This window comes from Elaeis guineensis, chromosome 15 (genome assembly GCF_000442705.2).
Source record: "Elaeis guineensis isolate ETL-2024a chromosome 15, EG11, whole genome shotgun sequence".
NCBI lineage: Eukaryota > Viridiplantae > Streptophyta > Magnoliopsida > Arecales > Arecaceae > Elaeis > Elaeis guineensis.
The window spans coordinates 43,453,689-43,464,517 of record NC_026007.2 but is presented as its reverse complement, the minus strand read 5'-3'; positions in this window follow the sequence as shown (position 1 = coordinate 43,464,517).

The following is a 10,829-nucleotide window of genomic DNA, read 5'->3' as shown; positions in this document are numbered from 1 at the left end:
CCATTGGGAGAGAATCCCATTTTCTCTTAGATATGTGAGGAACTCACTAGAAAGGTATTCTCCTCCTCGATCAGATCGAAGAGTTTTAATACTCTTCCCAGTTTGTTTTTCTACTTCACTTCAGAATCGTTTGAATATTTCAAATGAATCCGACTTATGTTTCATCAGATAGACATATCCATATCGGGATAGGTCATCCATGAAAGTTATAAAGTAGAAATATCCACATCTAGCACTGGTGCTCATGGGCCCGCATACATCAGTATGTACTAGGCCCAAGAGCTTAGTAGCTCTCTCACCTTTTCCAGTAAAAGATGACTTGGTCATTTTACCAAGAAGACAGGACTCACAGGTTGGAAGTGATTCACAATCACTGACTTCGAGGATTCCCTCTTGAGTCAACCTGTTTATTCTGTTCTTGTTTATATGATTAAGCCTACAGTGCCATAAGTAGATATCTGACACACTATCTAATCTAGGATGCTTGCCAATTGAATAGACTCTTATCGGGCTTGTTCTTTTTGGTCTGGCTCTGCACTGATGTCCCAGCCTGAACTTGCACCTTCTTCACTTTTTTCTTCTTGTTCTTCTTTCCTTTCTTAAAAGATTGAGAACCAGAAGACGAACCTCCCACTAAGTTCACCGACTCCTTTAGGAGTTGGTGATCCTTCTTAAAGTTCTGAAGCAACCCCAGTAACCCATGGTAGTTTACTTCAGGCTTTGTCATTCTATAATGAGTGAGGAATGGGAGATAAGACTTGGGCAGCGAGTTCAGTATTGCATCTTTCTCAAGCTGCTCATGCAAGGGAAAGGCGAGCTTGCTCAATCGTTCCATCAGCTCGATCATGTACAATACATGATCAGTGACAGAGGCACCATCCTGCATTTTGGTGTTGAAGATGGCACAACTAGTCTTGTGCCTCTCTACATCATCGGGTGTGCCAAAGGCATCCTCCAACACTTGAAGCATGTCTTTTGGTTGAGCCATCTCGAATTTACGACTGAACTTGTCACTCATGGCAGCCAGCATGATACAGCGCACCGTGGTCCGGTCACTGAGCCACTTCTGGTAAGTGTCTCTGATTGTTCTACGTGCATTGGCAGCTAGCTCCTCAGGTGCAGGATCCATTATCACATATAGGATCCATTCATGCTCTAGGACTATCTTCAACTTTCGATACCAGCTATCGAAGTTGGATCCCACCAACTTATCATTGTCCAACAATGATCGGAGCGTTAGGGAAGTGGCCAGATTTACACAAAGGAGAACCATAACCTAATTAGTAATTGATTCATTAAACCTAAAGATTTGGACTTTAATCAAAAGGTTTCTCCCACTATTTTATTCGAATTGGTAGCCTCTACCTCCAATTCGAGGAATTACCCTAATTCCTTAGTGGGTACTAGAATCCACTTAGACTGCACACAAGCCCAACTTTGGTTGGCCAATCCATGTACATCTAAGGGTAGGTTCATAACTAATTATTTCTCTAAACAATTTTTAGTAATTTTAATTTTACCCCAGAAATCTAATCAGTAGGCTTTGGCCTCCACTGTAAGGATCCGGTTAGGTCCAACCATTAACATGATCATACTTGGTGTATCTAACCAATGAATGATTAAGTCCAACTTTGGTTGGCTCACCTAACCACCATTAGAGAGACACTTCCAAGTCGTCATATGATGAGTGATAATTCCATTAGTCAACAAGCACCAGGCCTTTGGGTCTGCAATGATTATTGAGTTAATGGACTCATTATCAAACACCTTAATGGGAGGCTATGACTCAGTTATCTCTATAACTTTATCATTTTAAGGACCTAATAATTTTATAAGATTTAAATAATATAGAGGATGAAGTCAGATAAACCAGCTTATCATGATCCTCCCACTGGCTTCACCAAGTCAGCTTAAGGGAGACCAGGGCTGGTCTAGGAGCACCTAAATCAGTCACACTGATTTACCTAGCTGACATGGGTCAGCTCGAATAGTCAAGTGATCCGATCAAAACATAATTTCACCAAGAGGCCAGGTAAGTTCGATCAGTGGGAGGGTCTGCCAAAGCTTGCCTTAGACACCATAAAAAATGGCCAGGTAAGCGGGCTCCCAATTAAAAACCACCGATCTGATTTACCTTAGACACCAACTGGTTTAATTAGTTTCGATTAGATCAACCTAACAGTTCGTGCTAGACCGCTTAGCCAAGAATCAAGTCCATTTGGTTCTCGTTAAAGACATGGACTTGACCAACTACAACTATTGTAATTGATCTAGAGAATCCTTGACCTAATCTAAGACAACAATTGATTAGATTTAGTCAATTCTCTAATTAAGTCCATCTTTAATCTAACCATAGGTCTAACCCAATTAATGGACCTAATTTTCACTAACCCATTAACCCAATGTGTTATGGTTTGTGTCTTAGGTTCTTCAATTCACAATCCTAGAACCTAATCAAACAACTTCTTAATTCTTAATTAAGTTTTGGGCTGAGGGTTGGGTTTGGCTTTTCAAAAAATAATTTTTATATTTGTAAAATAATTTTACAATATGATTCTACCAACCATATTGCATGTTTGATTCATAATCAAGATACAAGTGAAATAAACATGAAACTACTTTAGATCTAATCTAAACAGGTTCATGTAATTGAAACAGTTTCAACTTTAAACAATTTCTTTGCACAAAAATTATTTAACAAAGAAATTTTATTTCAAATTTAAACACCTTTTAAATCTAATAAATCATAAATTTAATCTAGATCATATCTAACAAATTTATGATTAAAGATAGATCTACACAAACTAGGACAACCTTTGCACTGTAAGGGGTAAACCTTACAGCAGGACAACCTTGCAGTTCGTGATTGATCTAAAATTTTAATTTTAGATTTAATAATCAGATTATAAATTAGATATAATCTAAAAAATAATCTAAGCATGTATAAATAATCATGTAATAAAAAACCTTGGCTCTGATACCAATTGTAGGAACCAGATCTAGGGTTTCAGGGTTAGATCTTGAAACTTTTTCAAGATCATATAGCGGAAGACTAAAATAAATCAAAATTTATTTTCTAAAACTAGAGAATCCTTAGATCTAAGATTTTATTATATGATTATTACATAGCATTAAATCAGAAATTAAAATATATAAATATAGCATGAACTACATGTTGATCATATCAACATGTTTCTATACCACATCTAATGTATGTATTAAATAATAGATCAGATCTATTACCTTGCAAGTTAGATGCTCTAACCTTGCTGATCCGGGCTTAAGGATTATGTTGCAAGCCACACACGCGTCCGGCCTCTAGGAGTCATCCACACGAGCCCACGAATCTCGATCAAAAGTCCTGCTTCAGGAAATCAGCACAGTATGCTAGTACTGCGCTGATCCTTCTTTGATGGTTGATCAGGTGCCTCCTTCTTCTTGATTTGGACTCTTCCAAAGATGGAAAGTAAAAGGAGGAGTTTCAGATCTGAGATGCTCTCAGGAAATTCAAGATGGAGGGAGGAAAGATATGAAAACAAATAACCCTAGAAGAAGACCCTCTTCTTCTTCTCATTTTTCTCTCTAGACACCCTAACTTGTATCTTTTATATCTCCACGAACTAAAGGTATTTCTCTCTAATTTTTGGATGGATCAAAGGACTCTTAAATTTCTATCTTCTCCTAAAAGTTTAAGAAGAAACTCATTTTATATAGAGAGATATGATAGAGTCCTTGTCTAGGTCAAATACCTAGTCAAGGCTTATCCAAACATGGCAAGTTAAGGGGTGCCCAACTCTTGAGTATCTCCTCCATATTTTTGTGCATGGATCACTAGCAAAGGGTGCACAATGTATACCCTAAAATTCATGAAAATTCTAAAAAAATTTGGATAAATTCGATGCAAAATTGAAAGAGTTTTAGATTTCTAAAACTCTATCTCATAGAATTCGAAATCCAAACTTATTCCTTTTTGATTTGATCCAAACCACCTTCCATGTAAGAAAGAAGAGAGGAAACCTTTTGTAAACGTGGGAGAGACCTGGGAGAGGGCTTTTGTCACACAAAATAAGTGGAGATTAGCATTGAATAAGAGAGAGGGCATGGGGAAGGCTTATGTGGCGCAAGGTAGAATCCTAGTCTTACTAGGATTCTATCTTATGACTTGTTTTAATTTGGTTTTCCAAATCAAATCAAACCAAAATTAGATCAACCTAATTAAAATAGGCCTTAACCCAATTAAAAACCTAATTTAATCAGATTAAATTAGATTTAAATCTAATTTAATTTTTTAATCAAATTAAAAATTAGATTGACCCAAGTCCTAGTTGAACTAGGACTAGTTTTTCCTTGCACTTGGCTTATCCAATAAACCAATTGGACTTGATCCAATCAAGCCCAAATCAAATCTAATTAAATCATATTTAATTAGACTTAATCTCAACCCATTGGCTTAATCAAATTAACCCAATTAGCAATCGAATTGCTAATCGATCCTCCTGCAACACTTGCACTGGGTTAAATGTCAATCGTATTGATCATTTAACCCTAGAACAACTCTTAATCATTGATCAACCATCCGATCGGATCATGAACTCTAATGTGTATGACCTCATAGGTCCGAACCTAAGCCGGTAGTATAGGAATAAATTTTTGTATCAATCGAAGTGATCATCTAGCAATGGTACCCGACAACCGGATAGGTCGAATGTGTAGAACAACATCCTTAAAACCCACGCGGATATAGTTCTCATATAATTCATCTCCTTGACCAAAATGATCATAGGACACCCCAGAGTTCAACTGTCAACTCTGATCAGGTTGTCCATATTGTATTTCAAAATATCAAATCCATCTGATGGATTATCCTGGCCAATGTTTTGCTAAATTAAAATACAGCGACTCATTCTTCTCCAACTCTTGGAGTGGTCAATCCCATCTCGATCACACTCTGACTTCGCAAGTACTTGACTGTGCCCAGAAGCCTTCCATCTCTGAATTAAAAATTCAGTTAGTCCAGTACCAAAGCATAGTGAGTTGCTTGCAAGTCACTGAGGCGATCTCAAGTCTAAGGGACACTTATCCCTATATCCCATCAGAGATATTCTCGACAGTAGAATACTCTGGAGTTCATCACGTTCAATGATGATGTACCCTTACATCTCACCTGTATGCCATACCAGTGTCTCCACACTCCTTGGTTAAGAGGACAACCAACCCATATGGCCTACAGCGACCTATGCTCGATAGAAGCTGTCGTCTTTATTAACAGCTTATCATTTGATCATGAACAGTTTTAAGGACTAATCGATAAATCCTTTCTTTATCGAACTTAAATAGTCCTAAGGACTTCATCTTAACAACGGAGTTCATTAGAAGATGAAAGCTTATGATGAAGATGCCAAATATATTTTATTTATTAACAAATCAATTACAATACTTGGTTGCTCAACCGTCAACAGCTTGACGATTGGCTTTTTGGGACACATTTTCCAATAATTTGGACCTACTAGAACTACTAGTCTAGGAGGAAAATGATATGGTTTTATAATTATTGATGATTTCTCTCATTTTACATAGATTTTCTTTTTGGCACACAAGGATGAAACTTTTTAAATTTTTTTTTAAATTTTATCGAAAAGTCACCAACGAGAAAGATTTTTCAATTCAAAATATTTGAAGTGATCATGGAACCGAATTTAAAAATCATGATTTTGAAAAGTTTTGTGATAAAAAAAGAATAGGACATAACTTTTCGGCACCCAGGACACGCCAACAAAATGTAGTAGAAAGAAAAAATAGAACTCTTGAAGAAATGGCCCGTACCATGCTATTTGAAAGCAACCTTCCAAGATACTTTTGGACGGAAGTAATTAACATAGCATGTTACATATTAAATCATACTTTAATTAGATAAATTTTAAAGAAAATTTTCTATGAGCTTTAGAAAGGAAGAAAACCAAATATTGCATATTTTTATGTTTTTGGTTGCCGATGTTTTGTGTTAAATAATGATAAAGAAAGACTAGAAAAATTTGATGCAAAATTCGATGAAGTAATTTTTCTTGGTTACTCCTCTTCTAGTAAAGCCTTTAGAGTTTTCAACAAAAGAATCTTAGTAGTAGAGGAGTCAATACATGTTGTCTTTGATGAAACTAACAATCTTCCTTCAAGGAAGAATGAAGGTTTTGATGATGCAGATCCTCTTATAGAAGGAATAAAGGAGATCAATCTAAAAGATTCAACAATTCAAGATGATGAAGAACTTGAAGACAAACAAAATGAGAAAGGTGAAGAACGACAAGAACAACCTCAAGGTACAAAAATCTACCCAAAGAATGGAGGTATGATCACAATCATCCCAAGAAACTAATCATTGATGATCCTACACATGGTATAAGAATTCGTTCCTCACTTAAAGATGCACTCAATCAATTTGTTTTTGTCTCTCATCTTGAACCTAAAACTATAGGCGAAGCTGAAAAAGATTATAATTGGATCAATGCAATGTAAGAAGAACTTAATCAATTTGAAAGAAATAATGTATGGACCTTAGTATCAAGATCTAAAAACTACTCAATAATTGGCACAAAATGAGTTTATAGGAATAAATTGGATGAAAATAGAAATGTGATAAGAAATAAAGTAAGATTAGTTACAAAAGATTATAATCAAGAAGAAGGAATTGATTTTGATGAGACTTTTGCACCCATTGCTAGATTAGAGGCAATTAGACTTCTACTTGCTTATGCTTGCTTTATGAAATTTAAATTATTCCAAATAGATGTCAAAAGTGCCTTTTTGAATGGATATATCACTGAAGAAGTTTATGTAGAATAATCCTCAGGTTTTGAAAATCATGCTTTTTCTAATCATATTTTTAAATTAAATAAAGCTCTATATAGTTTGAAACAAGCACCCATGGCTTGGTATGAAAGGCTAAGCAAATTTCTACTTAATAATGGTTTTTTAAGAGAAAATATAGACACACTCTTTTTATTAAAAGAAATCAAGATGATATATTAGTTATATAAATATATGTTGATGACATTATTTTTGGGTCTACTAATGAAACTTTTTGTCAAGATTTTGCAAAGCTCATACAGGGGGAGTTCGAGATGAGCATGATGGGAGAACTCACATTCTTCTTCGGACTCCAAATCAAATAAATGAAGGAAAAAATCTCCATCACCCAAACCAAGTACACAAGAGAATTACTCAAAAGATTTGAAATGGAGAACTCCAAAGCAATTGGCACACCCATGAGCCCATCATGTAAGCTTGACAAGGACGAAGAAGGTAAAAGTGTAGACTTAAAATTTTATAGAGGTATGATTGGTTCTCTGTTATATTTAACTACTAGTAGACCTGAGATTATGTTTAGTGTTTGCCTATGTGCTCATTTTCAATCAAATCCAAAAGAATCATACTTGAATGCAGTTAAAAGAATCTTTAGATATTTAAATGGTACACAAACTCTAGGATTATGGTATTCTAAGAACTCATTAATTGACTTAATAGGATATTCAGATGCTGATTTTGCTGGATGTAAATTAGATAGAAAAAGTACTAGTGAAACTTGCCAATTTCTTGGAGTTAACCTAATCTCTTGGTTTGGCAAGAAATAAAATTCGGTAGCTCTGTCTACAGTCGAGGCTGAATACATTACAGTCGAAAGTTGTTGTGCTCAAATCTTGTGGATTAAGCAATAACTCGAAGACTTTAGTATCAAACTTAATGAAACTCCCATAAGATGTGATAACACTAGTGCTATAAATCTTACTAAAAATCCAATTCAATATTCTAGGTCAAAACATATTGAAATCAGGCATCATTTCATAAGAGAACATGTCCAAAATAAAGATATAATTTTTGACTATGTTTATACTAAAAAATAATTAGCTGACATCTTTACCAAGGCCTTAAGTGAAGATAGATTTTATGAAATTAGAAGAGAACTAGGAATCCTTGATCCATCTGCTTAGGTGTCTCTCTGATTCCAAGATATCAATGCCAAAAATTCTTTTGGCTTAATTCTCATCTTTTCTTTAGAGCTCAAAAGTCCAAAATAAATATTCTCATGATCAATTTTTGGGTAAACATCCTTCTCCTAATATTTTAATTTTTTTTAAATTATTTCATCATTTTTTTGAATTTCTCTGTGCCATGAGTCGACCCCCAGGGTCGACCCTAGAGTAAACTTGTAATATTGACTAAATCCTTCGGGTGCTTTCTTTTTATTGGAAAATCTCCCTTGAGCCGATCCAACTCTTCATCTTCTTCCTTCCACCAAGCCAAAAGACTCCCTCTCTTCTTCCTCAAATCCAAGTTTTTTCCAAAAACTCTTCTCCCACCATCACTCACCCTCTAAATCACCCTCTTGGAATCTAGCTCCTCCCTTTTCTCCTTCTTCATTTGGAGCAGTCGAGCTTGCCCTAGACTCTACCCGTCTTCTCCAAATCGGCACTCCTCTTCTCCAAAATCATTATCCTTCCCCGAAAAACCTTTTATCTCTCCACACGTTTTGCTCTCCTAAGTTCCTTGCTAGCTCTGGTTGTGCAAATGACTCCGAAAATGAAGCTTCCACAGAGGAGGAAATCAGTTCGCGGGTTGGAAGAAAGTGTGCAGTGGAAGAGACAAGCAACCGAGACCACGTCAGATTCAATCCCTGCTCCTGCATCTGCTCCTGCTACAACTCAGTCTCCAATCAGCCCCGGTAAGGTACCCCTTTTCGATAGGAAGGTAGAACCCGGCAAAAATATTGATTTCAGATTTTTTGAAAAGGAAGGGTTCTCTATCGGATTAAAAATTAAGGACCAAGGTTGGAAATTCTATTGCTCCCTAAAAGAAAATACCTATGTGGATCTTGTTATAAAATTTTATCTGAATTTGGAATACAGCAATAAAACAGTAAAATTCACAGTAAAGGGTATAGAAATTAGCCTTGATCCTATGCTTTTGGGGAAAATTCTTCATTTACCCTGTGAGGGATACACAAACATGGAACTCCCAGTTAAGGAGGAGGGAATAAATGCTATTCTAGGAAGAACCTTCACTGGAAGCCTAAACAAATTAGAGGCTAAGATTCTTTCCATTGATATGAGACTGCTACACCAAATGGTAACTAAGTTATTCTTCCCTAGAAGTGGTAGACATGATCTCCTCTCTGGTCGGGATATCTGCATTATGTATCATGTTATTACTCAAACCCCCCTGAACCTTCTGGCATTGATGATTGAGGCTATGAGAGAGACTTTGAATAGGTCCAAGGCACATTTGCCTTTCGGTATGGCTCTCAGTATTTAGGAGGTTTGGAGTTAGCTTTGAGGGGGAGGCAGTAGCTAGACTTTCTCACTCCGACACTATCAACCGTCATACTCTGCACCGCATGGGATTTTCTAAGACTGATGGTGGTTGGACAAAGGGTGTGGAAGAGAGAGCTGAGGACAGAGCAGAGGAGGAATGACCATCATCACCTCTTCGTGATCACAGGGCTGTATCTCCAGATATTCAATTTGTTTCTGACCATGAGACTGGGCTGTCAGAGTCTGCGAGGAGGCACACTTCAGTTCAGCAGCCGGACAGCAGAGCACATCCTTCAGAGATCAGATTGGCTGATGATCAGATAGAGATGATATCTCAGCATGTAGCTTCCATACTCTCACATCAGATGGGTACTTCAGTTTTTGCTCAGGGATCGACATCTCATGATGTATCTGATCAGACACTGATCCCCCACATCTCCACTGTGTTCCAGATGATTTCTGATCAGTTAGTACGTATCGAGCAGCTTGAGGGTTGTATAGTGAGACTGACTGGCAAAGTATTTGACTTGCAGAGGCAAGTGCTAGCTCTGGCCCATCCACAGCCACATGAGGACATCACTGAGGTCTCAGACCTATCTGTAGAGGCAGCCAGACTGCGAGGAGTCTTAGAGAGTGGTTTTGATTTTTTGAGGAGAGAGATCAGGGGCTCTAGTGATCAAGCTTCCACTCAGTTCACTGCACTGCTACAATCTATTTCGAGAGCTTTGAACCTTCTGGACACCATCAGACTCTCTCTTGTAGCTCAATCCTTTGCATCTCAGGCTTCAGGATCTTCTCACCCACCACTCGTGCTGGCACCTCTACCTGTGGCAGAGGTAGATGCGGTCGAGGTCGAGCTCGTGGATATGATCCTTCATCTCCTCACCCCATCTCTGATTCATCAGACTCCGATCCATCCAGCCATGATATCTACTAGATCCAGTGTAGTCTATCTTTTCTTTAGTTTTTGTCTAGGATCTATCTTGTAGTTGGTATCTTGTTGACTGATTGACTCTTGGATAGTTTCTATCCATGTCTTTTGTACTCTAAGTCAACACTTATGTATTGAAACATCTTTGTATTCACTCATCTTTTGGATATATATATATATACTTTAACTTTCAATGAATATCTCTGATCAAATGAAGTTACTTTTAAATTCTGAAATACTTGAATAGCAATATCTTTTCAATGAGCAAATTGATATATATTTTTACGATTGCTATATTGAGGGGGATTAAAACAATAAGCAATAAAGAAGGAAGCTAAAAATATATAATTGATCCTATCAAAAGGAAGGAATAGAGAAAATATATTCAAAAAAAGGAAGAGTAGAGAATCTCAATTGATGCTGTCAAAAAGAAAAAGTAGAGAATCAAGATTGAGATTGAGCAAAGTAATAAGAACAATAAAGATTGCACATTAAGCACCAATTCAAAAATCGAGAAGAGGATTTTGATTAAGCAATAAGAGCATTAAAGAATGAACAACACATGTGTCATATGCCAAAGAATCAAAATCAGTTTT